Raw genomic sequence first — 26,069 nt, forward strand, 5'->3', positions numbered from 1 at the left:
GACACTCTTACTTATCGAAAGAACTACAATAGATCCCCTATACTTGTGGGTCATCAAGGCGCTTGTCGAGGGCATGAAGAAACTGCGTGGTGAGATCAATCTCAGAGACGGGGTGATCGATATCGGCATGGCCATCCGTGAGAAGCTTCATGTGGCGGGCATACTCCGGGACGGGAAGATCGCCCTGTTTGAGATTGCGATATTGGCGATTGAGGATCATGAAGCGCGCGGCGCGATTGGAGAGGAAGTAATCCTGGATCTTCTTCCAGATGGTGAAGGAGGTGGTGGCACCAGAAAGTACCTGCATTCTGCAATACATCGTTGCTCAAGATGCCGACGAACTCGGCCCGCGTTTCCATGTGGTCAGAGGAACCTAGATTTGTCTCCTTGCGCTGAGTGCACCATGTCAGGTTCCTGCACCAGCTTCCACCCTGCAGGCCAACACTAAAACAAAGCTTCAGTCATCTCTGTTGACACATAACATCAAACAGATAGCGGGTAGAGAAGCTGGCCGTCACCTCCAAGTGGAGGAGCCACTTGTCGGACCCGTCCCAGAACCCCGGGAGCCAGTGGTACCCAGGCGGGGTCCCGTCCACGCACGCGGCGCCCTTCTCCCTGGCGCCAACAACGAGGGTGACGTCCATGAGTGTGGGGAACCGGTGGTCGTAGGACGGGTAGGACGTGGTTGACGGGGTGGAGGCATCACGGGAGGGGGTGGGGAAGAATGCGGCGGCGGAGGCGTCGCGTGAGGGGCGACGAAGAATGCGGCGGCGGAGGTTGGGACCGGCTGCGCAGGGACCGACAGTGGCACCTCGGTGAAGGCTGGGACCGACACCGGCGACGGCTTGGCGGAGGATTGGACCTGCGGCGGATTGGCGGAGGCTAGGACCAGGCTCCGGCGGCGGCGGCGGCGTGTAACCCTAGCGGCGGCTCCGGCGGCATGTAACCCTAGCGGGTGCACACGAGATGCGGGCGTGGGTGCGCATCGTCGGTGGGGGCGTGGCCGGCCGAGTGAGGGGTGGAGTGGATAGTGCAGGGATAGATGCGGTGGTGTGGTGGATGTGTGCCACATCACGGATCCGTGGCATCAATCCGTGGCATGTTTTCTTTTTTGCCGTCTGCTCCAAAAACACAGATGGCAAAAAATCTATTTGCCGTCATTTATTTTTTGAACAGACGGCAAAGACATGCTTTGCCGTCTGTGTTTTTTCTGCAGACGGCAAAGTATGCTTTTGCCGTGTGTAAAAAAAGTAGCAGACGGCAAAATATTTTTTTGCCGTCATTCATTTGTTCGCCGTCTGCAGTTAACGGCAAAATATGTCTTTGCCGTCTACCCTGATGAAATGCTGACGGCAAAGAATTACCCTAACGGCAAATTATCAATTTCCTGTAGTGTAATGAGCCTTGTCGCATCGATCTTTCTATTTGGTAATAACTATATGGGCTTATGTAGTGGTGATAGTTGGTACTAAGATCAACGACTAGAGATTCGTTGGGTGATGGCTTTTATCTTGATCGGGTTGGTTGGTGATGATCGGCACATGGATGTGTACAAATTTCATGGTCTAGTTTACTAATATGTACATACACCAGTTAGCTATCTCATGTGTATCAATTTTATATGGTGATTTTGGCAAATAAAAGCTCCTTCTATTGGAAGAAATATCAGCTAACTGGTTTGAAATGTGTGCATCTTGCGGCGCAAAGGTCGGGCATGAACCCATTGTAGTTGTATGGTCAATGTTTCAATCAATTGCTTTTATCAGAATAGTTAGGCCCTTTCTGTCTCAATGCATCAAAAGAGATACATGATCTGTGCCACACGTAGATAATTTATAATAACACTTGATTGTACTGAAAAGATTTTCTGCAGTACTCCTGTAAGGAGCGCACATTATGATGACGAGTGTCATGCCAAAGCTATTTAAGCCACCATGAATCTAGCACTTGCCCATGCTTCCATCCCTAGCAATTCTGCTAGCAGCACTATACTCATGACGTGAATGTCTTTTGGTATACGGGACACTGGATCTATCTACTCGAGTTATAAAGAACAAACATATATATATTGGTAGGCCACTAATGGGGACGGGGCCTTTAGCCTCGGCCCGTAAGGGGCTTTAGTCCCGGTTCACCAACCGGGATTAAAAGAGCGGGACTAAAGGCCAAACCTTTAGTCCCGGCCCTGTTACAAGCCGGGACTAAAGATGCTCCACGTGGGTGCCTCGTAGCGCCCCAGGGATAGGACCTTTAGTCCCGGTTCGTTACACAGGCCGGGACTAAAGAGTTTCAGATTTTGCTTATTTTTGGGTTTTTTTTAATGAAATTATTTTTGGGTTTTAGGGTTTTAGGGTTTAGGTGTTGGGGAGATTAACGTGATGCCTCGTTTGGTGTTCGGGAATTAGTTTTCATATAATTTAAATAGAAATAATTATGCATATATATATATAAGATTAACTTATCTTACAAGCGAGGATATATATACAATTATATGGAGATCTGAATTATCGGGACTAGAGCCGGTCTATTCGATTACATAGACGAACATCACTAATGGCCCCTAGCTACACTAAATCGTCCTTTGTCATCTACAGCTTCCGTCCTCATAAAGGTCGCAAGCTCCTCTGCAACAGCAATCGCGCGTTGCTCTGGTAGGACATTCGTCCTCATGGCCGTGTACTATATAAGAAGAGAGATGAATATGAATATCAATCATGATAACAAAGAATGACGGGTAAAAATAGAGGAGTGAATGTTCATTGCTTACGTCGAATCTGTGATCCTTGTGCTCAGAGGTAAACGTGCGAATGGTCTCGCAAACATAGTATCCGCATAGATGCGTTCCCCGTGGCTGCTGGTCGCACTTTACGAGAATAGAATATATATAATCAAAATAATAATCTAGCATCATAAATGTATTGAAAATAGAAGTATATCATACTACTACTTACCTGAGCCGCTCTAAAGGTCAGCTTCTCAGGAAAGTTACCGGGAGTCACGCACTTGAACCGCTTCCAAACCCTGCCCGACAAGGATAATGATTTGCTAAGTTTTTAATTAATTGATATATCAGAAAATCATCGAAAGAGACCGATAGAGCGCAAGAATGATTGAAATTACCCTTGGAGCATGTCCTGCATGCTTTGGAACTGTTCCAAGGGTCTCGATAATGGGTCGAAGGCATCAACTCTTCCCTTATCAATTTGAATGTCCAACAGAATCCAATGGAAGCTGCACATGTATATATATATATGTGTGTGTGTGTGTCAGTAACTTATCAATTACACTTATAAGTGAATGGACACAACAAAGTAAAGACCCTCACCTGAAGTTGTATGGAAACAGTATGTGGTCACAGAAATTTTGATCTGTTAGAAACCTTAGAAGGTTTTCCTCCGTCTCCTTGGGTTTATCAGTTAGCGTCACTATATGTATTTTATCTGGGTCAATAAACCCAATATTTAGGATGTTCTTACTTTTACAATCCAGAATCTTCTTTCTGCATAATAGATTACAAGTTATATATAGACAATGAATTGAAATAACTATGTTGACAGCGAATTGAAAAACTTACAAACAATAGCAACTCATAAGCGATTTGTCAAGGGCGTCGCCATTGTACATCTGGAAGAGTTCATCAAAGTCGATATGGATTTGTTCGGGGCAGCCGTAGTACTCCCGTGGGACACTCACCACGATCATCGTTCTCCCATTCTTTGATTCACTTAAGTACCATTGATGCAAGTAACGCATATTTGTTGGGAGATCATCTTTGCTGACCAAAGGCTCTCCCATGACAAACTATGGCTTAGGGGCTACCACAGCCTTGGGTATCCTGTCGTCTTGGGAAGCCAGCAAATCTTCAACCGAGACACCATATTCAGCCGCCCACTCCTTTGCTATTTCAAAAGCTCGCCCCAGCACCGGAGGGGGAACATTCTCGGTTAACACCTTGAGGGATGGGATCGACTGTTTGGCCTGTTGTCCAAGCTGAGGAACGTCTGATTTTTTCTTGCTTGTAGTTCAACTTGATTTGCTCCCACTTGCACTTGCACGTGATCTGCTCTTTTTCATTTCCTTCTGCAATGTGCGTGTATAGTCATCAGGCTTATGGTGTAAGTCATACTGTGATGGAAGGGTCGTGAAGTATTTTGCAAATGCTATTTGCTTCTCGGTGTATTCCGGGCGGGGCTCGGGTTCCTTCTTTTTCATCTGCGCATCATGATGTTCCTTTGCTATCCTGGCGTTTTCCTCGGGGGTACGATCATAAGGTCTGTTAGGAAGATTAGCATGACGTACCTTTGGGAGGGGTGACCGTTTGCGCTTTGGGGGGCTCCGTCGCTTAGGAATCGTCGGCGGAGCGTTCTTGGTGGCACGCTCCCGCTTAGTATCCGGAGCGGGCAGCGGCGGAGACGGACGACCCAAGTCTGGCGGCGGTGATCGAGATGGACTCGTGTTGTGCTGGCCGACGTCATGTGGAGGGCTTGGAGGTAATGGAGGTGTAGGTGACCTGCGACGACTCGGATGCGGTGTTGTCCTTGGGGTCGAGCCTGGAAGCTTGATGTAGTTCTTGTCCCATAGGATGACTCCACCCAGTACTTCTCCGAGTGTCATCTCATCTTCGGGTCCAGCTATGTCGAGCTCCATATCATGAAACCCCGTCAGGATTTCATCCACCCCGACTTTAGCAAAGCCAGCTGGAATCTCACAGCCATGCCAGCGTGCATCAGGGCCAGAAGGTAAAGCTTGTCCGGCGGCCACCTTCATGGATATGTTCTTGAATTTCTGATGGAGTTCATATGATGTTGACTCCTTGATTCCATCCACGGGGTAGCCGGGACTGCCCTCTATCATTCTTCGTGCATCGTCGGGCGGGGCCTCAGATTCAGCCACGCTGCTTTTCCGCTTAGATGGGGCGCCGGTAATATCAAGTGCAAGATCTTCCTGGCGCGCTACTCCTCTAAGCTCATCAATCTGCTTCTGTTGCTCGTTAATCCTGGCAAGCAACTGGTTGAACTTGTCATTCTCCTCATCCTACTCCCGCTTCTTTGTTCTCTCTCGGCTTCTGTAAGTGTCTTGGTCTCTGACAAACCCAAGCCACCACGGGTAAGAAGGACCAAAGCCTCGCGTTCGTCCTCCATGTTCGTCATTGCCGAGGACCAGTGTGAGCAAATCGTTCTCTCTATCTACAGTGAACTTTCTTTTTCCCTCCTTAATTTCTTTCACTATCCTTTTCCAATTCTCCGTGGGTATCCTAAGACCGTCAGTGCATATGAGGTCCCCTGTTTTTTCGTCGTATGAACCACCATGCGCAAGGAACCAATTTCTTGCTCTCAATTCCCACACATCACGGAGTGGTTCAGGTATGATGCCTTTATCTAGCAGATCTTGCTCTTTCTTATCCCACTTTGGGATGGCAGTCTCATAGCCCCCTGGCCCCAGCTTGTGGTGATATTTCTTCTTGTCGGCATTTATCTTGTTCTTTTCTGATAATGCCTAGGCATCTTCTGACTCCTTGTACTCTTGAAATGCCTGCCAGTGATTCGCCTGCTTGGCTAGATACCCCTCGAATACCGGCACTTTCTTTGTCTTCAGATAGTTTTTCCATAGCTTCTTCTTTCAGCTACGGAACAGTTCGGCCATCTTCTTTAGAGTCGACTGCTTGACTTTGGCCCTCAGTTTGTCTGCGGCGTCTTCATTCTCACATTCTAGCAGGTTGAAATGTGACATGAGATTATTCCAAAGATTATCTTTGTACCTTTCGGCGACATAGTCACTATCGGCTGCCCCTTTGCGCTTGTTCCACTCCCGAACGCTGATCGGGACGTGATCCCTAACGAGAACTACGCATTGCTTCTTGAATGTGTCAGCAACATTCTTAGGAAGCTTGGGTTCGCCCGTAGGCAATATCACCTCAAAGGTGTAATGCGTCCGTGCATCCAACTTTCTAGTCGGGCCTCGTTTCGTAGCATTGCTCGATGTGGAGGCCTAATAGGGAGAAACATTCGTCAAATGAATGTATATGTATACAATATAGAGCTATCTCCAATATTTTTCACATATTACAAGTGATTGTCGAACTTTATATGTATACCTCGCCGGACTTTATTATTTCTTCACCGGCTTCTCCACCGGCTTCTCCATCAGTGGAGCTATCACCTTCTCTGTCATTGGACCTATCTCCTGCCCCATAGGCTTCATCTTCGTGTCACTCGACCTCCATTCCATATCCGGAGGGGTTTAGATATGACGACGGAGATATAGCTGGTTCAACGTCGGGGCCGTCTTTGATTATATCTTCGAGAAGTTCTTCCTCTTCGAGGTTCCTGATATGTGGATCCATAGTTCTGCAAAAAACGGACATTTGATTAACTAATAAACTAACAAACTATATAAGAGGGGTTGGAAACTTCGAAGTGTCGTTTTATATAGGAGGACCTTTAGTCCTGGGTCTTGGCTAGAACCTAAACTCTAAAATACCAGCCGGGCGGAGCCCAGTCCCGAACACTTAAGCATATACAATAACAAAATTAAACTAGTTCTACTAATTTTTTTGCTAAAAATAAACTATTAACACTTAAGCATATAGAATAGCAAAATTGAACTATTAACACTTAAGCATATACAATAGCAAAATTAAGCAATAATCTAAGAAACACTATTAACACTTAAGCATATACACTATACAATAGCAAAATTAAATGACTATGAAAAATATTTCTTCTTCTTGTAACCCTAAACTAATTTTTCCTCTTTTTCTATTTCTCCTCTTCTTCTACTTCTTCTTCTACTTCTACTTCTCCTCTTCTACTACTACTTCTCCTCTTCTCTTCTTCTACTTCTCCTCTCCTCCTCTTCTAATTTTTTCTCTTCTTCTACTTCTCCTCTCCTCCTCTTCTAATTTTTTCTCTTCTTCTACTTCTCCTCTTCTTCTGTTTTTCCTCTTCTTCTCCTCTCCTCCTCTTCTTATTCTCCTTTTTCTTCTTTTCTTCTCCTCCTCTTCTTATTTTCCTTTTTCCTAATTCTACATATTACTAACCCTAATAATATAGCACAAACCTAATAACAATAGAAATTAAATGACAAAAAAAATCTTTTTCTTCTTTTCTTCCCTTTTTCTTCCTTTCTTCTCCTTTTTCTTCCTTTCTTCTCCTTTTTCTTCCTTTCTTCTCCTTTTTCTTCTTTTCTTCTCCTTTTTCTTCTACTGGCCGGAGTGTTGGGGAGGAGGGGGCGGGGGGGCTTACGGGCCGGAGGTGTCGACGGCGCGCGGCGAGGAGGGCGGCGCGCGACGAGGATGACGGCAACGGCGAGGAGGACGGCAGGCGGCGGCGAGCAGGACGGCGGGCAGCCTGACGGCGTCGTCGAGTTCGTCGCTGTGCCGCGCCGGGCAAGAGAACGAGAGGAAGAAGAAGAGACATGGACGATTTGGGTTGGAAATTTTCTAACTCCCGCTTATACAGGTGGATCTTTAGTCCCGGTGCATGGCTCGAACCGGGACTAAAGACCCCCCTTTAGTCCTGGGTGGAGCCACAACCCGGGACTAAAGGCCCTTTTTCGGCAGACCAGAAGGCGGGAAGCAGGGGCCTTTAGTCCCGGGGCGTGGCAAGAACCGGGACTAAAGGTTAGGCTATTAGTCCCGGTTTTAGACAAAAGACGGGACTAAAGTGTTGCCTATATAAGCCCTCGCCCTTGCCCACCATATCCCCTGTTTTTTGGTTGTTGAAGTGTGAACATGCCATGCTCTTGCCACTCTAGTTCATGCACATGACGTGTTCGATGAAATGCCCGAGCCACTCTACTTAAGCTTTCTCCTCTCCAAGCTCGACCTCCAAGCTCCATTTTCCTTAATATTTGTCTATCTCATTTTTCCTCTTCCTTCCTTTCATTTTTCCTCGTTTTCTCTTCTTGTCCCCTTCTTCGGGCTAAATTGGCTAAGAATGCCTTTTTGGAGATAATAATGTCATTTCGAGGATAATTAGCTAAGTATAGGTCATTTTTTATTAAATAGGCCATTTTGGAGCTAACTAAGCTAATTATGTCATTTCGTAGGATAATTAGCCAATTTAGCCTTTCTTGGATGAGTCTAAGCTACGTAGAAGAAGAGATAGAGAAGAAGAAGTAAAAGAAGGAGGAGGAGGAGGAGGAGGAGAAGAAGAAGGAAGAGGAGAAGAAGAAGAAAAGAAGAAGGAGAAGGAGAAGAAGAAGGAGAAGGAGGAAGAAGGAGGAAGAAGAAGGAAAAGGAGGAGCTCCTTCTCCTTCTCCTCCTTCTTCTCCTTCTTCTTCTCCTCCTCCCTCTCCTCCTTCTTCTTCTTCTCATTTTTCCTCTTCCTTCCTTTCATTTTTCCTCTTTTTCTGTTCTTGTCCCCTTCTTCGGGCTAAATTGGCTAAGAATGCCTTTTTGGAGCTAATTATGTCATTTCGAGGATAATTAGCTAAGTATAGGTCATTTTTTATTAAATAGGCCATTTTGGAGCTAACTAAGCTAATTATGTCATTTCGTAGGATAATTAGCCAATTTAGCCTTTCTTGGATGAGTCTAAGCTACGTAGAAGAAGAGATAAGGAAGAAGAAGTAAAAGAAGGAGGAGGAGGAGGAGGAGGAGGAGAAGAAGAAGGAAGAGGAGAAGAAGAAGAAAAGAAGAAGGAGAAGGAGAAGAAGAAGGAGAAGGAGAAGGAGGAAGAAGAATGAGAAGGAGGAGCTCCTTCTCCTTCTTCTCCTTCTTCTTCTCCTCCTCCCTCTCCTCCTTCTTCTTCTTCTCATTTTTCCTCTTCTTTCCTTTCATTTTTCCTCTTTTTCTTTTCTTGTCCCCTTCTTCGGGCTAAATTGGCTAAGAATGCCTTTCTGGAGCTAATTATGTCATTTCGAGGATAATTAGCTAAGTATAGGTCATTTTTTATTAAATAGGCCATTTTGGAGCTAACTAAGCTAATTATGTCATTTCGTAGGATAATTAGCCAATTTAGCCTTTCTAGGATGAGTCTAAGCTACGTAGAAGAAGAGATAGAGAAGAAGAAGTAAAAGAAGGAGGAGGAGGAGGAGGAGGAGGAGGAGAAGAAGAAGGAAGAGGAGAAGAAGAAGAAAAGAAGAAGGAGAAGGAGAAGAAGAAGGAGAAGGAGAAGGAGGAAGAAGGAGGAAGAAGAAGGAGAAGGAGGATCTCCTTCTCCTTCTCCTCCTTCTTCTCCTTCTTCTTCTCCTCCTCCCTCTCCTCCTTCTTCTTCTCATTTTTCCTCTTCCTTCCTTTCATTTTTCCTCTTTTTCTCTTCTTGTCCCCTTCTTCGGGCTAAATTGGCTAAGAATGCCTTTTTGGAGCTAATTATGTCATTTCGAGGATAATTAGCTAAGTATAGGTCATTTTTTATTAAATAGGCCATTTTGGAGCTAACTAAGCTAATTATGTCATTTCGTAGGATAATTAGCCAATTTAGCCTTTCTTGGATGAGTCTAAGCTACGTAGAAGAAGAGATAGAGAATGAGAAGTAAAAGAAGGACGAGGAGGAGAAGGAGGAGGAGGAGAAGAAGAAGGAAGAGGAGAAGAAGAAGAAAAGAAGAAGGAGAAGGAGAAGAAGAAGGAGAAGGAGAAGGAGGAAGAAGAAGGAGAAGGAGGAGCTCCTTCTCCTTCTTCTCCTTCTTCTTCTCCTCCTCCCTCTCCTCCTTCTTCTTCTTCTCATTTTTCCTCTTCCTTCCTTTCATTTTTCCTCTTTTTCTCTTCTTGTCCCCTTCTTCGGGCTAAATTGGCTAAGAATGCCTTTTTGGAGCTAATTATGTCATTTTGAGGATAATTAGCTAAGTATAGGTCATTTTTTATTAAATAGGCCATTTTGGAGCTAACTAAGCTAATTATGTCATTTCGTAGGATAATTAGCCAATTTAGCCTTTCTTGGATGAGTCTAAGCTACGTAGAAGAAGAGATAGAGAAGAAGAAGTAAAAGAATGAGGAGGAGGAGGAGGAGGAGGAGAAAAAGAAGGAAGAGGAGAAGAAGAAGAAAAGAAGAAGGAGAAGGAGAAGAAGAAGGAGAAGGAGAAGGAGGAAGAAGGAGGAAGAAGAAGGAGAAGGAGGAGCTCCTTCTCCTTCTCCTCCTTCTTCTCCTTCTTCTTCTCCTCCTCCCCCTCCTCCTTCTTCTTCTTCTCATTTTTCCTCTTCCTTCCTTTCATTTTTCCTCTTTTTCTCTTCTTGTCCCCTTCTTCGGGCTAAATTGGATAAGAATGCCTTTTTGGAGCTCCTTCTCCTTCTCCTCCTTCTTCTCCTTCTTCTTCTCCTCCTCCCTCTCCTCCTTCTTCTTCTTCTCATTTTTCCTCTTCCTTCCTTTCATTTTTCCTCTTTTTCTCTTCTTGTCCCCTTCTTCGGGCTAAATTGGCTAAGAATGCCTTTTTGGAGCTAATTATGTCATTTCGAGGATAATTAGCTAAGTATAGGTCATTTTTTATTAAATAGGCCATTTTGGAGCTAACTAAGCTAATTATGTCATTTCGTAGGATAATTAGCCAATTTAGCCTTTCTTGGATGAGTCTAAGCTACGTAGAAGAAGAGATAGAGAAGAAGAAGTAAAAGAAGGAGGAGGAGGAGGACAAGAAGAAGGAAGAGGAGAGGAAGAAGAAAACAAGAAGGAGAAGGAGAAGGAAGAGGAGAAGCAGAAGAAAAGAAGAAGGAGAAGGAGAAGGAGGAGCTCCTTCTCCTTCTCCTCCTTCTTCTCCTTCTTCTTCTCCTCCTCCCTCTCCTCCTCCTTCTTCTTCTCATTTTTCCTCTTCCTTCCTTTCATTTTTCCTCTTCTTGTCCCCTTCTTTGGGCTAAATTGGCTAAGAATGCCTTTTTGGAGCTAATTATGTCATTTCGAGGATAATTAGCTAAGTATAGGTCATTTTTTATTAAATAGGCCATTTTGGAGCTAACTAAGCTAATTATGTCATTTCGTAGGATAATTAGCCAATTTAGCCTTTCTTGGATGAGTCTAAGCTACGTAGAAGAAGAGATAGAGAAGAAGAAGTAAAAGAAGGAGGAGGAGGAGGAGGAGAAGAAGAAGGAAGAGGAGAAGAATAAGAAAAGAAGAAGGAGAAGGAGAAGGAAGAGGAGAAGAAGAAGAAAAGAAGAAGGAGAAGGAGAAGGAGAAGGAGGAGCTTCTTCTCCTTCTCCTCCTTCTTCTCCTTCTTCTCCTCCTCCTCCCTCTCCTCCTTCTTCTTCTTCTCATTTTTCCTCTTCCTTCCTTTCATTTTTCCTCTTTTTCTCTTCTTGTCCCCTTCTTCGGGCTAAATTGGCTAAGAATGCCTTTTTGGAGCTAATTATGTCATTTCGAGGATAATTAGCTAAGTATAGGTCATTTTTTTATTAAATAGGCCATTTTTGAGCTAACTAAGCTAATTATGTCATTTCGTAGGATAATTAGCCAATTTAGCCTTTCTTGGATGAGTCTAAGCTACGTAGAAGAAGAGATAGATAAGAAGAAGTAAAAGAAGGAGGAGGAGGAGGAGGAGGAGGAGGAGAAGAAGAAGAAAGGAAGAAGGAGAAGGAGAAGAAGAAGGAGAAGGAGAAGGAGGAAGAAGGAGGAAGAAGAAGGAGAAGGAGGAGCTCCTTCTCCTTCTCCTTCTTCTTCTCCTCCTCCCTCTCCTCCTTCTTCTTCTTCTCATTTTTCCTCTTCCTTCCTTTCATTTTTCCTCTTTTTCTCTTCTTGTCCCCTTCTTCAGGCTAAATTGGCTAAGAATGCCTTTCTAGAGCTAATTATGTCATTTCGAGGATAATTAGCTAAGTATAGGTCATTTTTTATTAAATAGGCCATTTTGAACTAACTAAGCTAATTATGTCATTTCGTAGGATAATTAGCCAATTTAGCCTTTCTTGGATGAGTCTAAGCTACGTAGAAGAAGAGATAGAGAAGAAGAAGTAAAAGAAGGAGGAGGAGGAGAAGAAGAAGGAAGAGGAGAAGAAGAAGAAAAGAAGAAGGAGAAGGAGAAGAAGAAGGAGAAGGAGAAGGAGGAAGAAGGAGGAAGAAGAAGGAGAAGGAGGAGCTCCTTCTCCTTCTCCTCCTTCTTCTCCTTCCTCTTCTCCTCCTCCCTCTCCTCCTTCTTCTTCTTCTCATTTTTCCTCTTCCTTCCTTTCATTTTTCCTCTTTTTCTGTTCTTGTCCCCTTCTTCGGGCTAAATTGGCTAAGAATGCCTTTTTGGAGCTAATTATGTCATTTCGAGGATAATTAGCTAAGTATAGGTCATTTTTTATTAAATAGGCCATTTTGGAGCTAACTAAGCTAATTATGTCATTTCGTAGGATAATTAGCCAATTTAGCCTTTCTTGGATGAGTCTAAGCTACGTAGAAGAAGAGATAAGGAAGAAGAAGTAAAAGAAGGAGGAGGAGGAGGAGGAGGAGGAGAAGAAGAAGGAAGAGGAGAAGAAGAAGAAAAGAAGAAGGAGAAGGAGAAGAAGAAGGAGAAGGAGAAGGAGGAAGAAGAATGAGAAGGAGGAGCTCCTTCTCCTTCTTCTCCTTCTTCTTCTCCTCCTCCCTCTCCTCCTTCTTCTTCTTCTCATTTTTCCTCTTCTTTCCTTTCATTTTTCCTCTTTTTCTTTTCTTGTCCCCTTCTTCGGGCTAAATTGGCTAAGAATGCCTTTCTGGAGCTAATTATGTCATTTCGAGGATAATTAGCTAAGTATAGGTCATTTTTTATTAAATAGGCCATTTTGGAGCTAACTAAGCTAATTATGTCATTTCGTAGGATAATTAGCCAATTTAGCCTTTCTAGGATGAGTCTAAGCTACGTAGAAGAAGAGATAGAGAAGAAGAAGTAAAAGAAGGAGGAGGAGGAGGAGGAGGAGGAGGAGAAGAAGAAGGAAGAGGAGAAGAAGAAGAAAAGAAGAAGGAGAAGGAGAAGAAGAAGGAGAAGGAGAAGGAGGAAGAAGGAGGAAGAAGAAGGAGAAGGAGGATCTCCTTCTCCTTCTCCTCCTTCTTCTCCTTCTTCTTCTCCTCCTCCCTCTCCTCCTTCTTCTTCTCATTTTTCCTCTTCCTTCCTTTCATTTTTCCTCTTTTTCTCTTCTTGTCCCCTTCTTCGGGCTAAATTGGCTAAGAATGCCTTTTTGGAGCTAATTATGTCATTTCGAGGATAATTAGCTAAGTATAGGTCATTTTTTATTAAATAGGCCATTTTGGAGCTAACTAAGCTAATTATGTCATTTCGTAGGATAATTAGCCAATTTAGCCTTTCTTGGATGAGTCTAAGCTACGTAGAAGAAGAGATAGAGAATGAGAAGTAAAAGAAGGACGAGGAGGAGAAGGAGGAGGAGGAGAAGAAGAAGGAAGAGGAGAAGAAGAAGAAAAGAAGAAGGAGAAGGAGAAGAAGAAGGAGAAGGAGAAGGAGGAAGAAGAAGGAGAAGGAGGAGCTCCTTCTCCTTCTTCTCCTTCTTCTTCTCCTCCTCCCTCTCCTCCTTCTTCTTCTTCTCATTTTTCCTCTTCCTTCCTTTCATTTTTCCTCTTTTTCTCTTCTTGTCCCCTTCTTCGGGCTAAATTGGCTAAGAATGCCTTTTTGGAGCTAATTATGTCATTTTGAGGATAATTAGCTAAGTATAGGTCATTTTTTATTAAATAGGCCATTTTGGAGCTAACTAAGCTAATTATGTCATTTCGTAGGATAATTAGCCAATTTAGCCTTTCTTGGATGAGTCTAAGCTACGTAGAAGAAGAGATAGAGAAGAAGAAGTAAAAGAATGAGGAGGAGGAGGAGGAGGAGGAGAAAAAGAAGGAAGAGGAGAAGAAGAAGAAAAGAAGAAGGAGAAGGAGAAGAAGAAGGAGAAGGAGAAGGAGGAAGAAGGAGGAAGAAGAAGGAGAAGGAGGAGCTCCTTCTCCTTCTCCTCCTTCTTCTCCTTCTTCTTCTCCTCCTCCCCCTCCTCCTTCTTCTTCTTCTCATTTTTCCTCTTCCTTCCTTTCATTTTTCCTCTTTTTCTCTTCTTGTCCCCTTCTTCGGGCTAAATTGGATAAGAATGCCTTTTTGGAGCTCCTTCTCCTTCTCCTCCTTCTTCTCCTTCTTCTTCTCCTCCTCCCTCTCCTCCTTCTTCTTCTTCTCATTTTTCCTCTTCCTTCCTTTCATTTTTCCTCTTTTTCTCTTCTTGTCCCCTTCTTCGGGCTAAATTGGCTAAGAATGCCTTTTTGGAGCTAATTATGTCATTTCGAGGATAATTAGCTAAGTATAGGTCATTTTTTATTAAATAGGCCATTTTGGAGCTAACTAAGCTAATTATGTCATTTCGTAGGATAATTAGCCAATTTAGCCTTTCTTGGATGAGTCTAAGCTACGTAGAAGAAGAGATAGAGAAGAAGAAGTAAAAGAAGGAGGAGGAGGAGGACAAGAAGAAGGAAGAGGAGAGGAAGAAGAAAACAAGAAGGAGAAGGAGAAGGAAGAGGAGAAGCAGAAGAAAAGAAGAAGGAGAAGGAGAAGGAGAAGGAGAAGGAGGAGCTCCTTCTCCTTCTCCTCCTTCTTCTCCTTCTTCTTCTCCTCCTCCCTCTCCTCCTCCTTCTTCTTCTCATTTTTCCTCTTCCTTCCTTTCATTTTTCCTCTTCTTGTCCCCTTCTTTGGGCTAAATTGGCTAAGAATGCCTTTTTGGAGCTAATTATGTCATTTCGAGGATAATTAGCTAAGTATAGGTCATTTTTTATTAAATAGGCCATTTTGGAGCTAACTAAGCTAATTATGTCATTTCGTAGGATAATTAGCCAATTTAGCCTTTCTTGGATGAGTCTAAGCTACGTAGAAGAAGAGATAGAGAAGAAGAAGTAAAAGAAGGAGGAGGAGGAGGAGGAGAAGAAGAAGGAAGAGGAGAAGAATAAGAAAAGAAGAAGGAGAAGGAGAAGGAAGAGGAGAAGAAGAAGAAAAGAAGAAGGAGAAGGAGAAGGAGAAGGAGGAGCTTCTTCTCCTTCTCCTCCTTCTTCTCCTTCTTCTCCTCCTCCTCCCTCTCCTCCTTCTTCTTCTTCTCATTTTTCCTCTTCCTTCCTTTAATTTTTCCTCTTTTTCTCTTCTTGTCCCCTTCTTCGGGCTAAATTGGCTAAGAATGCCTTTTTGGAGCTAATTATGTCATTTCGAGGATAATTAGCTAAGTATAGGTCATTTTTTTATTAAATAGGCCATTTTTGAGCTAACTAAGCTAATTATGTCATTTCGTAGGATAATTAGCCAATTTAGCCTTTCTTGGATGAGTCTAAGCTACGTAGAAGAAGAGATAGATAAGAAGAAGTAAAAGAAGGAGGAGGAGGAGGAGGAGGAGGAGGAGAAGAAGAAGAAAGGAAGAAGGAGAAGGAGAAGAAGAAGGAGAAGGAGAAGGAGGAAGAAGGAGGAAGAAGAAGGAGAAGGAGGAGCTCCTTCTCCTTCTCCTTCTTCTTCTCCTCCTCCCTCTCCTCCTTCTTCTTCTTCTCATTTTTCCTCTTCCTTCCTTTCATTTTTCCTCTTTTTCTCTTCTTGTCCCCTTCTTCAGGCTAAATTGGCTAAGAATGCCTTTCTAGAGCTAATTATGTCATTTCGAGGATAATTAGCTAAGTATAGGTCATTTTTTATTAAATAGGCCATTTTGAACTAACTAAGCTAATTATGTCATTTCGTAGGATAATTAGCCAATTTAGCCTTTCTTGGATGAGTCTAAGCTACGTAGAAGAAGAGATAGAGAAGAAGAAGTAAAAGAAGGAGGAGGAGGAGAAGAAGAAGGAAGAGGAGAAGAAGAAGAAAAGAAGAAGGAGAAGGAGAAGAAGAAGGAGAAGGAGAAGGAGGAAGAAGGAGGAAGAAGAAGGAGAAGGAGGAGCTCCTTCTCCTTCTCCTCCTTCTTCTCCTTCCTCTTCTCCTCCTCCCTCTCCTCCTTCTTCTTCTCATTTTTCCTCTTCCTTCCTTTCATTTTTCCTCTTTTTCTCTTCTTTTCCCCTTCTTCGGGCTAAATTGGCTAAGAATGCCTTTTTGGAGCTAATTATGTCATTTCGAGGATAATTAGCTAAGTATAGGTCATTTTTTATTAAATAGGCCATTTTGGAGCTAACTAAGCTAATTATGTCATTTCGTAGGATAATTAGCCAATTTAGCCTTTCTTGGATGAGTCTAAGCTACGTAGAAGAAGAGATAGAGAAGAAGAAGTAAAAGAAGGAGGAGGAGGAGGAGGAGAAGAAGAAGGAAGAGGAGAAGAAGAAGAAAAGAAGAAGGAGAAGGAGAAGGAGAAGGAGCCTCCTTCTTCTTCTTCTCATTTTTCCTCTTCCTTCCTTTCATTTTTCCTCTTTTTCTCTTCTTGTCCCCTTTTTTGGGCTAAATTGGCTAAGAATGCCTTTTTGGAGCTAATTATGTCATTTCGAGGATAATTAGCTAAGTATAGGTCATTTTTTAATAAATAGGCCATTTTGGAGCTAACTAAGCTAATTATGTCATTTCGTAGGATAATTAGCCAATTTAGCCTTTCTTGGATGAGTCTAAGCTACGTAGAAGAAGAGATAGAGAAGAAGAAGTAAAAGACGGAGGAGGAGGAGGAGAAGAAGAAGGAAGAGGAGAGGAAGAAGAAAAGAAGAAGGAGAAGGAGAAGGAAGAGGAGAAGCAGAAGAAAAGAAGAAGGAGAAGGAGAAGGAGGAGCTCCTTCTCCTCCTTCTTCTCCTTCTTCTTCTCCTCCTCCCTCTCCTCCTCCTTCTTCTTCTCATTTTTCCTCTTCCTTCCTTTCATTTTTCCTATTTTTCTCTTCTTGTCCCCTTCTTCGGGCTAAATTGGCTAAGAATGCCTTTATGGAGCTAATGATGTCATTTCGAGGATAATTAGCTAAGTATAGGTCATTTTTTATTAAATAGGCCATTTTGGAGCTAACTAAGCTAATTATGTCATTTCGTAGGATAATTAGCCAATTTAGCCTTTCTTGGATGAGTCTAAGCTACGTAGAAGAAGAGATAGAGAAGAAGAAGTAAAAGAAGGAGGAGGAGGAGGAGGAGGAGAAGAAGGAAGATGAGAAGAATAAGAAAAGAAGAAGGAGAAGGAGAAGGAAGAGGAGAAGAAGAAAAGAAGAAGGAGAAGGAGAAGGAGGAGGTGCTTCTCCTTCTCCTCCTTCTTCTCCTTCTTCTTCTCCTCCTCCCTCTCCTCCTTCTTCTTCTTCTCATTTTTCCTCTTCCTTCCTTTCATTTTTCCTCGTTTTCTCTTCTTGTCCCCTTCTTCGGGCTAAATTGGCTAAGAATGCCTTTTTGGAGCTAATTATGTCATTTCGAGGATAATTAGCTAAGTATAGGTCATTTTTTATTAATTATGTCATTAGATGGAAGTCTAGCTATTTTGGAGCTAACTAAGCTAATTATGTCATTAGATGAAAGTCTAGCTATTTTTGAGCTAACTAAGCTAATTATGTCATTAGATGGAAGTCTAGCTATTTTGGGGCTAACTAAGCTAATTATGTCATTAGATGGAAGTCTAGCTATTTTTGAGCTAACTAAGCTAATTATGTCATTAGAGGGAAATCTAGCTATTTTGGAGCTAACTAAGCTAATTATGTCATTAGATGGAAGTCTAGCTATTTTTTATTAAAACACTAGAAATAACATACCTAAGTTAGGGTGAAGCACGGTGGCTCTGGCTTGTTTCACCTGGAGAAGGCTGCCCTGGAGAAGGCTCGACTGTAGAAGGGTCGTGCGATGCGTTTCGGGACATATTCTGCACCAAACATCGTTTGCAATGTGTAGTTAGCATGAGGACACTCTTAAGATCACTCCACTGAAATGAAACTCACCGTCCCCGCCAAGTTAATGACTGGCATCGACGGAGGGACTTGGCCGTTCTTCTCGCACATAGACTGTACATTTGGTTTCGACAAGTCAAACTTTTAATTTATTAATGAAACGGACATTCAAATGCAAAATTTGAAATAACATGAAGAAAAACTTACCACGAAGAGCTCGTATATGGCCCTGGTAGACGCTTCATTCCGTGCCCTCTCCGCCTCCACCAATGCAGTCGTCCTCTCCTCCAGCTCCCTAATTTCCTTATCCTTCTCCGCCATAGCCGCCTGCATTGCCTCTCTCTCTTTCTGAATAGCAGCCTGCAACACAACTCATTGTTAGCAATGTAATCATATTGGTTCCAACACACAACATAATGCGGAAAGATAGTTGAGTCCATTAAACTAACCTCGATGGCGAGCTCGACTGGCCGTGGACGACGTGTTATCTCCGGACAAGAGCTCGTTTGGCGTGCCTTTATCTGCCGGAGTGTGCTAGGACAACGTATAAGGCCGTCTCCAATGGCGATCGAGCCATGGGGCCTCCCGTTGCCAGCTATCATCACTAGCTCTGGATCAATAGGCCCCTCGCTCGGGTTAAAGTCCTCCCCTTTCCTCGCCTTCCCGTGATCTCTGTACTTCACGAGCTTGTCGTGGGAGGAGATGTTGGTGAAGTTTTCTGGATGCTCGAGGTCAGACTCAGAGAATGCCTTGACCTTCTTGTACGAGGCAGTATGGGCCATCGCATACAGGTCGTACATCTGTGGCGCCTCCGTCTTATTGTGACGCGCCTAAAAGAGAGAGAGCGGAAAATTGTATTGGTAAAGGGCACAAGATAGCATTAAGAATGAATTGCATGAGGCATGAAGCAAACCACATACCCAGTTCTCGCCAAATTGGATTAAGTTGACGCTCCCTTGATGGTGTGGCACGCCAACCATTTTGCCACGCCTCTCCTTGGCGTTGTTGTGGCTGGTCTCCCACGTTTCGGAGCACCACTGATCCACCAAGGCCTCCCAACAATCCATCTTATCCAGACACCATCTCGGGGGCACCTAAGTTAATAAAGAGAAATTTGAGTACGTAAGAACCAAATCAAGGAAACTAACTACAAAGCCTTAATAATATGTAATTACCTTCATGTAATGCTCCTTCTCCATCTTAGCATCACGGCACTTCGCCTTATCAATCCTAATACGCCGCGTGGCATAGTAGTCTCGAACAGCCTGCACCCGAGCCTCGTGCCGAAAGTTTTGAAGTAGGCGGCGACATTCGGTTTCGATAACCTTTGCCGCGTCGTCCTCGTATCCCTCCTCACACCTGTAGAAGGTCTGCAAACGAGACAACACCTATTAGTACAATAAATAGCTATGGTTAATTTATAATTGTGTGAAAGAGAAATTACCCAAAACTTTCGGATCACCATGTCCGCCCTCGTGTCACACAAAACACCGTCGATCTCCACCTCCGGCGGGGCCGGGGCACCCAAGTAGTGCTCCCAGGTCATTCCTACCTCTCGCTCCCGACCGGGCAACGTAACAAACCCTGGGAAGTTTTGACGGCAAAGAACACCAAGGACGCTGTTGGGCTTGCGGACACCCTTGGCAACAATCCAACCCCTACAGTATGACAAATTAAAGCCAAAACATTAGATATTTGAGAAAACGCGAAGGCAAAAGGTTAAATAAGAGTAAATTAACTTACTTGTCCCCATTTGGCCTAATCGACCACCTCTGCTCGGGGGTCGCTGGCACGAGCGGGAGCCCTGAACTACCACGCTGGTAGACGGTATCCCCCTCACCCAGTTCCTCGTCGCTACCAGCATGGCCAGTTGGCTCAGGCCAGGTATCCCACTGGGTCTCTTGGGACGTACCCTCATCCCTACTGTGCTCCGCAGTCGTCTAGAAGGAAGCCTCTGGGACACGAGTCTCGTGGGTCAAAGGCTCGTCGACCTGAGGCTCGTCGACCCGAGGCTCGTGAACTGGAGACCGTGTAGCCTCCACCTCAGACGAATCCATCCTAGAAGTCCTCATGTGCTCAGGTGAATCAGCTTGGGGTGGTGGCGGAGACCGTGTAGCCCTACCTCTCCCGCGGCCACGTGTACCTTTAATACAACATAAATACCAACATGAGTAATAAAATGTATATAAATACCAATATGCATACAACATGAGTACAACATAAATACCAACATGAATACAACGTGTACCTTTAGTGCCTCTCGGCTTCGCGGGTGGTCGACCTCCTCTCACGGGGGGCGCTCCTTGCATAGTAGAGAGCAACACTCTTCGAAGAGGCGAGGCAGGAATGGAAGTACCCATCCCATCACCCGCCGACGAAGAAGCAGCCGCGACATGCTTTCGACCCTTTCCCACCATCTTTCAACAACTGTCATGACAAAGAGTAAATGAAATTAGTACAACATAAATACCAACATGACTAATAAAAATTGAATACCTAACATGAACTCAAAATTTATATATAGTATAATAGTTGAATACCTGACATGAACTAATAACAATCGTCCTCGTCTATATATGCTTCGGGGTCAATAAATGCATCATGATCATCACTATCATCAATAAATGCATCATCATCATCACTATCTAGAAGAACATGTGGAAGGCCACCATTATGTAATCGGTCAAGAAGTGACAGGTCATCCGCAGCAGTAACCTCTTCTTCTTCCAACTCTTCCTGTTCGGGCTCAGGGGTTAAGACGGATTCACTGTCGCTGTCTACTTCAATGTTCTGGGGTAAAGTAGAGCGGTTCTTGAAACATTTCTTGGACATACGTGTTTCTTGGAAGAATTCTCCTTCATATGTGTCTGGGTTAATGTGAGGTTTGTAATCCTCTTCATTGAGGGTAGGTGGTCTAAAATGTGGTGGCACTTCATAAACGACATCCCAACCTTTGAGATTTGGATCAGTTTGGCAGGCCCACGGTAGATCGAAAACTTGTGTCGCCTGTTGAGCCGTAATATAGACATCGGGAACCTCTAAGTGGGTGTTTTGGTTGATTTCGACTAGTCCTATATGTTCATGAGTCCTTCTAGTCTCCCTCGGCTCAAACCAATAACATTTGAAGACTACGACGGTCGGTGGGTTTTCACCATAGAATAGAAGTTCATAAATTGCTTCAACTCTTCCATAATACTCGGTGTCTCCTTCGCCGATAGCAGAGACAAAACAATTTGTAGTCTTTAGGTCGGGCATAGATAGCTCTTTGCCAAAGGTACGAAAGTGATACCCATTGATGTTGTATTTGTCAAATGAACGGACCTTATAGTCAAAACCATTAGCGACTTGTCTCAACTCGGCGTCCATAGACTTTGCATCAGCCTACAAGTTTAATACGAAAGAATGGATGCACTAGCCGCAAATTAGACCAATAAATCAAATGGGCCCTTAATGGTAATTAATTACCCTTTGTTTGAACCAAGATATGAAACCAGGATAGTCGCCTCCATGCTTTGCGAGAAGCTCATACTCTTCGACGGAATCCTTTTCGATGACCGCTCCATCCGAGAATTTGGCGACGTATCGACTATATCAAATATCCGGGAATAAGAGTAGTTCAAAGCAATTAGAAGTTGCGGAACAATAAATTACCGAGAACTTACTCGATGTACGGCCGCACTTCTATTAGGTTGGTGAAGATATACAATGAAATGGTCCGCCATTCTTCGACATCCAACGATTTCCCTTTCGAAGCACCGGATGGTGCGAGCTTAGCTTTGAATAGGCTGAGGTTGGATCGAACTTTTTCTCGATCGCCATCATTGTACCGAGGCTTCGGGTTATGCAAATGATGATTTTTGGCTTCGTAGTGTGCTGTCATGAAGTTTGCCGCCTCCTCAGTAATGAATGCCTCGGCCATCGATGCTTCAATTCTACGTTTATTTTTACACTTAGCTCGAAGCGTCTTCTGCATCCTCTCAGTTGAGTAGCACCATCGATTTTGAACGGTCCCCCCCATTCTTGCCTCGGTCGGGAGATGCAAAATCAAATGTTGCATTGGATTAAAGAAGCCCGGTGGAAAGATCTTTTCTAATTTGCAGACCAACTCCGGCGCCAACTCTTCCATTTCATCTAGCACGCCAGGAGATAGTTCTTTCGCACAAAGAGAACGGAAGAATTGCAAATGGGGCAATAGTTCAAGGCCGCATACTCAAGCCTAAATAAGGCACATCCATTCTCACAGGCATGTATCTTCTCATAGGGCATCTTAAGTACACGGAGGATTTTCTCTGACTGGTACAGGCTTGCAGGCAGTACATGGCCTTTGGGTAGAAAGCGTCCAAATATCGTCATCATCGCGTCGTAGCATTCTCTGCCTAGGTTGAATTGAGCCTTCAGAGCCATTACTTGCGCGATGGCATCCAGCTGACAAAGCTCAGTCTGCTCGTGGAGAGGACGTTTTGAAGACTCCAGCATTTCATAGAAGGCCTTTGCAGATTCCTCCATCTCATCGTCTGAATCACGAGCATCATCAAAGTCTTGCACCATGTCTTCAATCCCAGTAACATGCTCGTCGGTGCGACGACGAATCACCTCAGCTCTGGCACGTTGGTCAGACTCACCATGAAAAGTCCACACCGTATAATTAGCCGTAAAACCCCACTTCTGCAGGTGTTTACCCATTTCAAACTCTGTCTGCTTTTTCCAGTTGTCGCGGTTGGGACAGGGGCACCATGTTTTATGGTGGCCATTTGCAAATGCGGCTCTCACAAACCCCCTGGTTTTTGTTAACCATTCATGGGTCATGTCTTTCTGACTAGGGTGACCAGTGTACATCCAAGCACGATCACTCATGTTGCCTAGCTACCTATGTGGGCACAAGAAATAAATATATAATTCATCATCTATATTCATACGCTAATCAAGTTTGTCAGTTTTATTACGTCCATGCAACCTACACGCTAATAGGTAAAGATAGGTCATAATCCCACCCCGAGTATGTGTAGACTGGGTTCGTTTTCCCATGCTCTGCTCCAGATGCGACGCAGAATTTCGACAGCACCTCCCCGCTGTTCTCCTGATACACGTCTCGGCAATAAGCAGAGAGGATGTGTACCCGGAGAACAACAAGGGAGGCACTGACGAAATTCCGCATCGGATCCGGAGCACAACATACGGGAAAACAAACCCAATCTACACATATTCGGGCTGTCCATGGATAATGTTGGACAATTCGAAAGGATGGCGGTTATAAATATGCGAAGAAATGCATATTTATAAATGTCGCCCTTTCGAATGGGAGACGCATACTGGTCACGCATACTCATGATTGAAGAAACCTATAGCTAGCAAGTTTCATCGGCACGAAGACCGGGACAGAGCAAATTAAGGGGGTAGGAGGAGAAGTCATTTGTGCTCACCAACAAACGCAAGGGCGGAGCTCGTCCAACGCACGTGGAGGTCGTCGAACAACTGCACATTGAAATTCACCCGATCAACACAAATATGATGTTTTTATAATTAACATAACTATATGACCTAACTCATAACTATGTGGGTCAGTGTCATCGAGGGTCGAAGGTCACTGGCGTCGGGGATTGGGGTCTTTTCGGTCAACAAGAGGCCGAAGAGGTGTCGGGGCTCAGGGGTTGGGGGTCAGTGGCGTCGGGGGTTGGGGTAGGGGGTCGGGTGTCGAGGGTGAGTGTTGTCGGGGGTCGGGGGTCGGGGGTCGAGGGTCAGTGGCGTCGGGCGTCGGGGGTCGGGGGTCAGTGGCGTCGGGGGTCGGGGTAGGGGGTCGGGGGTCGAGGGTGAGTGTTGTCGGGGTTCGGGGGTCGGGGGTCGAGGGTCAGTGGCGTCGGGCGTCGGGGATCGGGGGTCAGTGGCGTCGGGGGTCGGGGTAGGGGGTCGGGGGTCGAGGGTGAGTGTTGTCGGGGGTCGGGGGTCGGGGGTCGAGGTTACCTATAAAACTTTCCAGGTCACCTATAAAACTTTCCAGCTCCAACTAGCTAAAACTAGCTCTAGCGGGTGGCATCCAAACAGGGCCATTGTGTCGTGCTTTCTTACCATGTTATCCTAATCTTTTCAGATGTGACGTGGTAGTAATTTTAAATTATTTTATTCATAAACCAGATTACTTACTCAGTCTTCTATTGTATATACGATGCACTTTTTTCCATGAGCTCTACTTATACATTGGTTTTGTTCACTAGATTCCTGAATTCAGGGCACGTGCGTCTGCTCGGATTGATGCATGGATAGTACTTGATGTCCTCTACATGCGCGATGAGTGTATAACTCTTTAACATCACATATTAGGGGCACTTTTACCCATCTTAACATCACATTGAGTTGGTGTAAATATAGAGAGTCGGTGCCAGGGTCTATATAATTGATATGCATACAACCAACAGGAAGTTAACACGCGCATATCAAAACGGCCAAACATAGAGCCATGACACAAACTAAGCGCCCTAGGGTATGGAGGGCTAATGGCATGCTCCACATGCAGACACCCACCATTATTCGCAGCAGTCTCAGAATTTATTTTGTTGAACACTAAATCATTAGGAAAATCAATTAAACAAAGTTGTCACATGTCACTATAAATTTTGGGAACTTGGTATGGCCTTTGTTTAACACAACGCATTAAGTAAAACTGACATTTATATGTTAATCATATTTCCACACCAGACAAAAAGATATTTGTATTTGCATAATTTCTATAACAACATTGTGCCATTCTACATATTCGAAGGTGTCACCTCCTTTATTTTGTATCATTTATTCAAAGAGAATAGATATTAGCATGAGAATATTTTCTTTGTGTAGGTATGATGTGTCATGTGTCCAAGAATTACTACCAAATTGATGGTAAATAGCAGTACGAACTCATTTTTTTCATTTTCTCCTATACAGATGAATCTCACCGTTTTTGCTGGCAGGGGAGAGGAGTTCCTCCGGGGAGGTGGCTGCTCCGACTAGGCGGCGGAGTAGGGTGCGGGCGAGGCTCCAGGGCGTTCGGGGCGTCCGGGCGAGGAGGAGCGTCAAGGGGGCTGCTCGTGCTCCTGACGGCGTGGCCGGATCGGAGGAGAGGTGCGGCCTGCAGGGGGGAGCCGATGGGGAGGGGGGTGGCGACGGTGGGGAGGGCGGGGAGGCGCCGGCCGGTGGGGGAGGGCGGGGAGGCGCCGGCCGGTGGGGGAGGAGGTGGCGACGGTGGGTAGGGCGGGGAGGGCGGGGAGGTGCCGGCCGGTGGGGAGGGCGGGGAGGCGCCGGCTGGTGGGGGAGGCGCCGGCCGGTGGGGAGGGCGGGGAGGCAACGGCCGGTGGGCGCAAGCTAGATGGGGGAGGGAGCGTGCGGGAGGAGGGCGACGAGGTGGGTTTTTTCTTTTCTTTTTTTGAAACAACGAGGTGGGGTTGGAGCGTTAGTGGGCAGCCGTTAGTGGGGTTGATGTCTTTGCCGTCCGCTGTGCTCCAAGGCAGACGGCAAAGGAGCTTTTGGTGGACGGCAAAGACACGGCGGATGGCAAACGTAATGGCTACAACTGCGATTTTTCTTTGCCTTCTGCATGGGTCAGCTTTGTCGTCAGCCGTTTCTTTGCCATCAGCTTGGTCCATCTTTGTCGTCCGCTAGCTGACGGCAAAGAAGCGACTCATGGCAAAGCACTTCTTTGCCATCTGTCAGATCTTTGCCATCTATTTTTTGGTAGCTGACGGCAAAGAGCTTCTTTGCCATCAGCCAGCAGACGGCAAAGACCCGGCAGATGGCAAATTCTCTGATTCCAGTAGTGACTAACTCCTCTCTTTAATGAACTCCTGTGCAAGCTAAGATGGTGACACTGTTTTAACATCTTGCGTCGGTGCAACTGGGTTATGTGGTCCCAAAGAACAACATCACTATCAAGATGCACATCACGATGCCATGTTCCTTTTGATTTGACAATATCTTGCGTTTCTGTAAAATAAATAAAACGTATGAAATATAATTGATATATCGTAGATAGCCGAGATGAAATATTAGAAACTTCTACTGCTATTCAACAATAAAGAAAGGAAAAAAATTATTTCTCTGAATTCAGATGATAAAGAAATTACATCGCAAAAGGGGGAAAAGACCCTACTAAACAAGGGTGTAGAAGAATTATAGGAAATCCTAGCGTACATATTGCACCAGGAAATTTGTTCAAATATGAAATACTCCAACTATACATCTTGATACACATTCTGCACATGAACCGGGACTAGTGGCAGCATTAGTCCCGGTCCAAAAGGCAACCGAGACTTTTGGACCGGGACTAATGCTTCAGTCCAAAGGCCTGTTTTCTACTTGTGCGCACTGTAAAAAAAAAAGGGCCTAACTAAAATCTAGAGCCTTAGATGGAGCTGAAAGGAAACAGTAAAAAATTAATTGAATCACAACAAACTAG

Source organism: Hordeum vulgare, chromosome 1H (genome assembly GCF_904849725.1).
Source record: "Hordeum vulgare subsp. vulgare chromosome 1H, MorexV3_pseudomolecules_assembly, whole genome shotgun sequence".
Taxonomy (NCBI): domain Eukaryota; kingdom Viridiplantae; phylum Streptophyta; class Magnoliopsida; order Poales; family Poaceae; genus Hordeum; species Hordeum vulgare.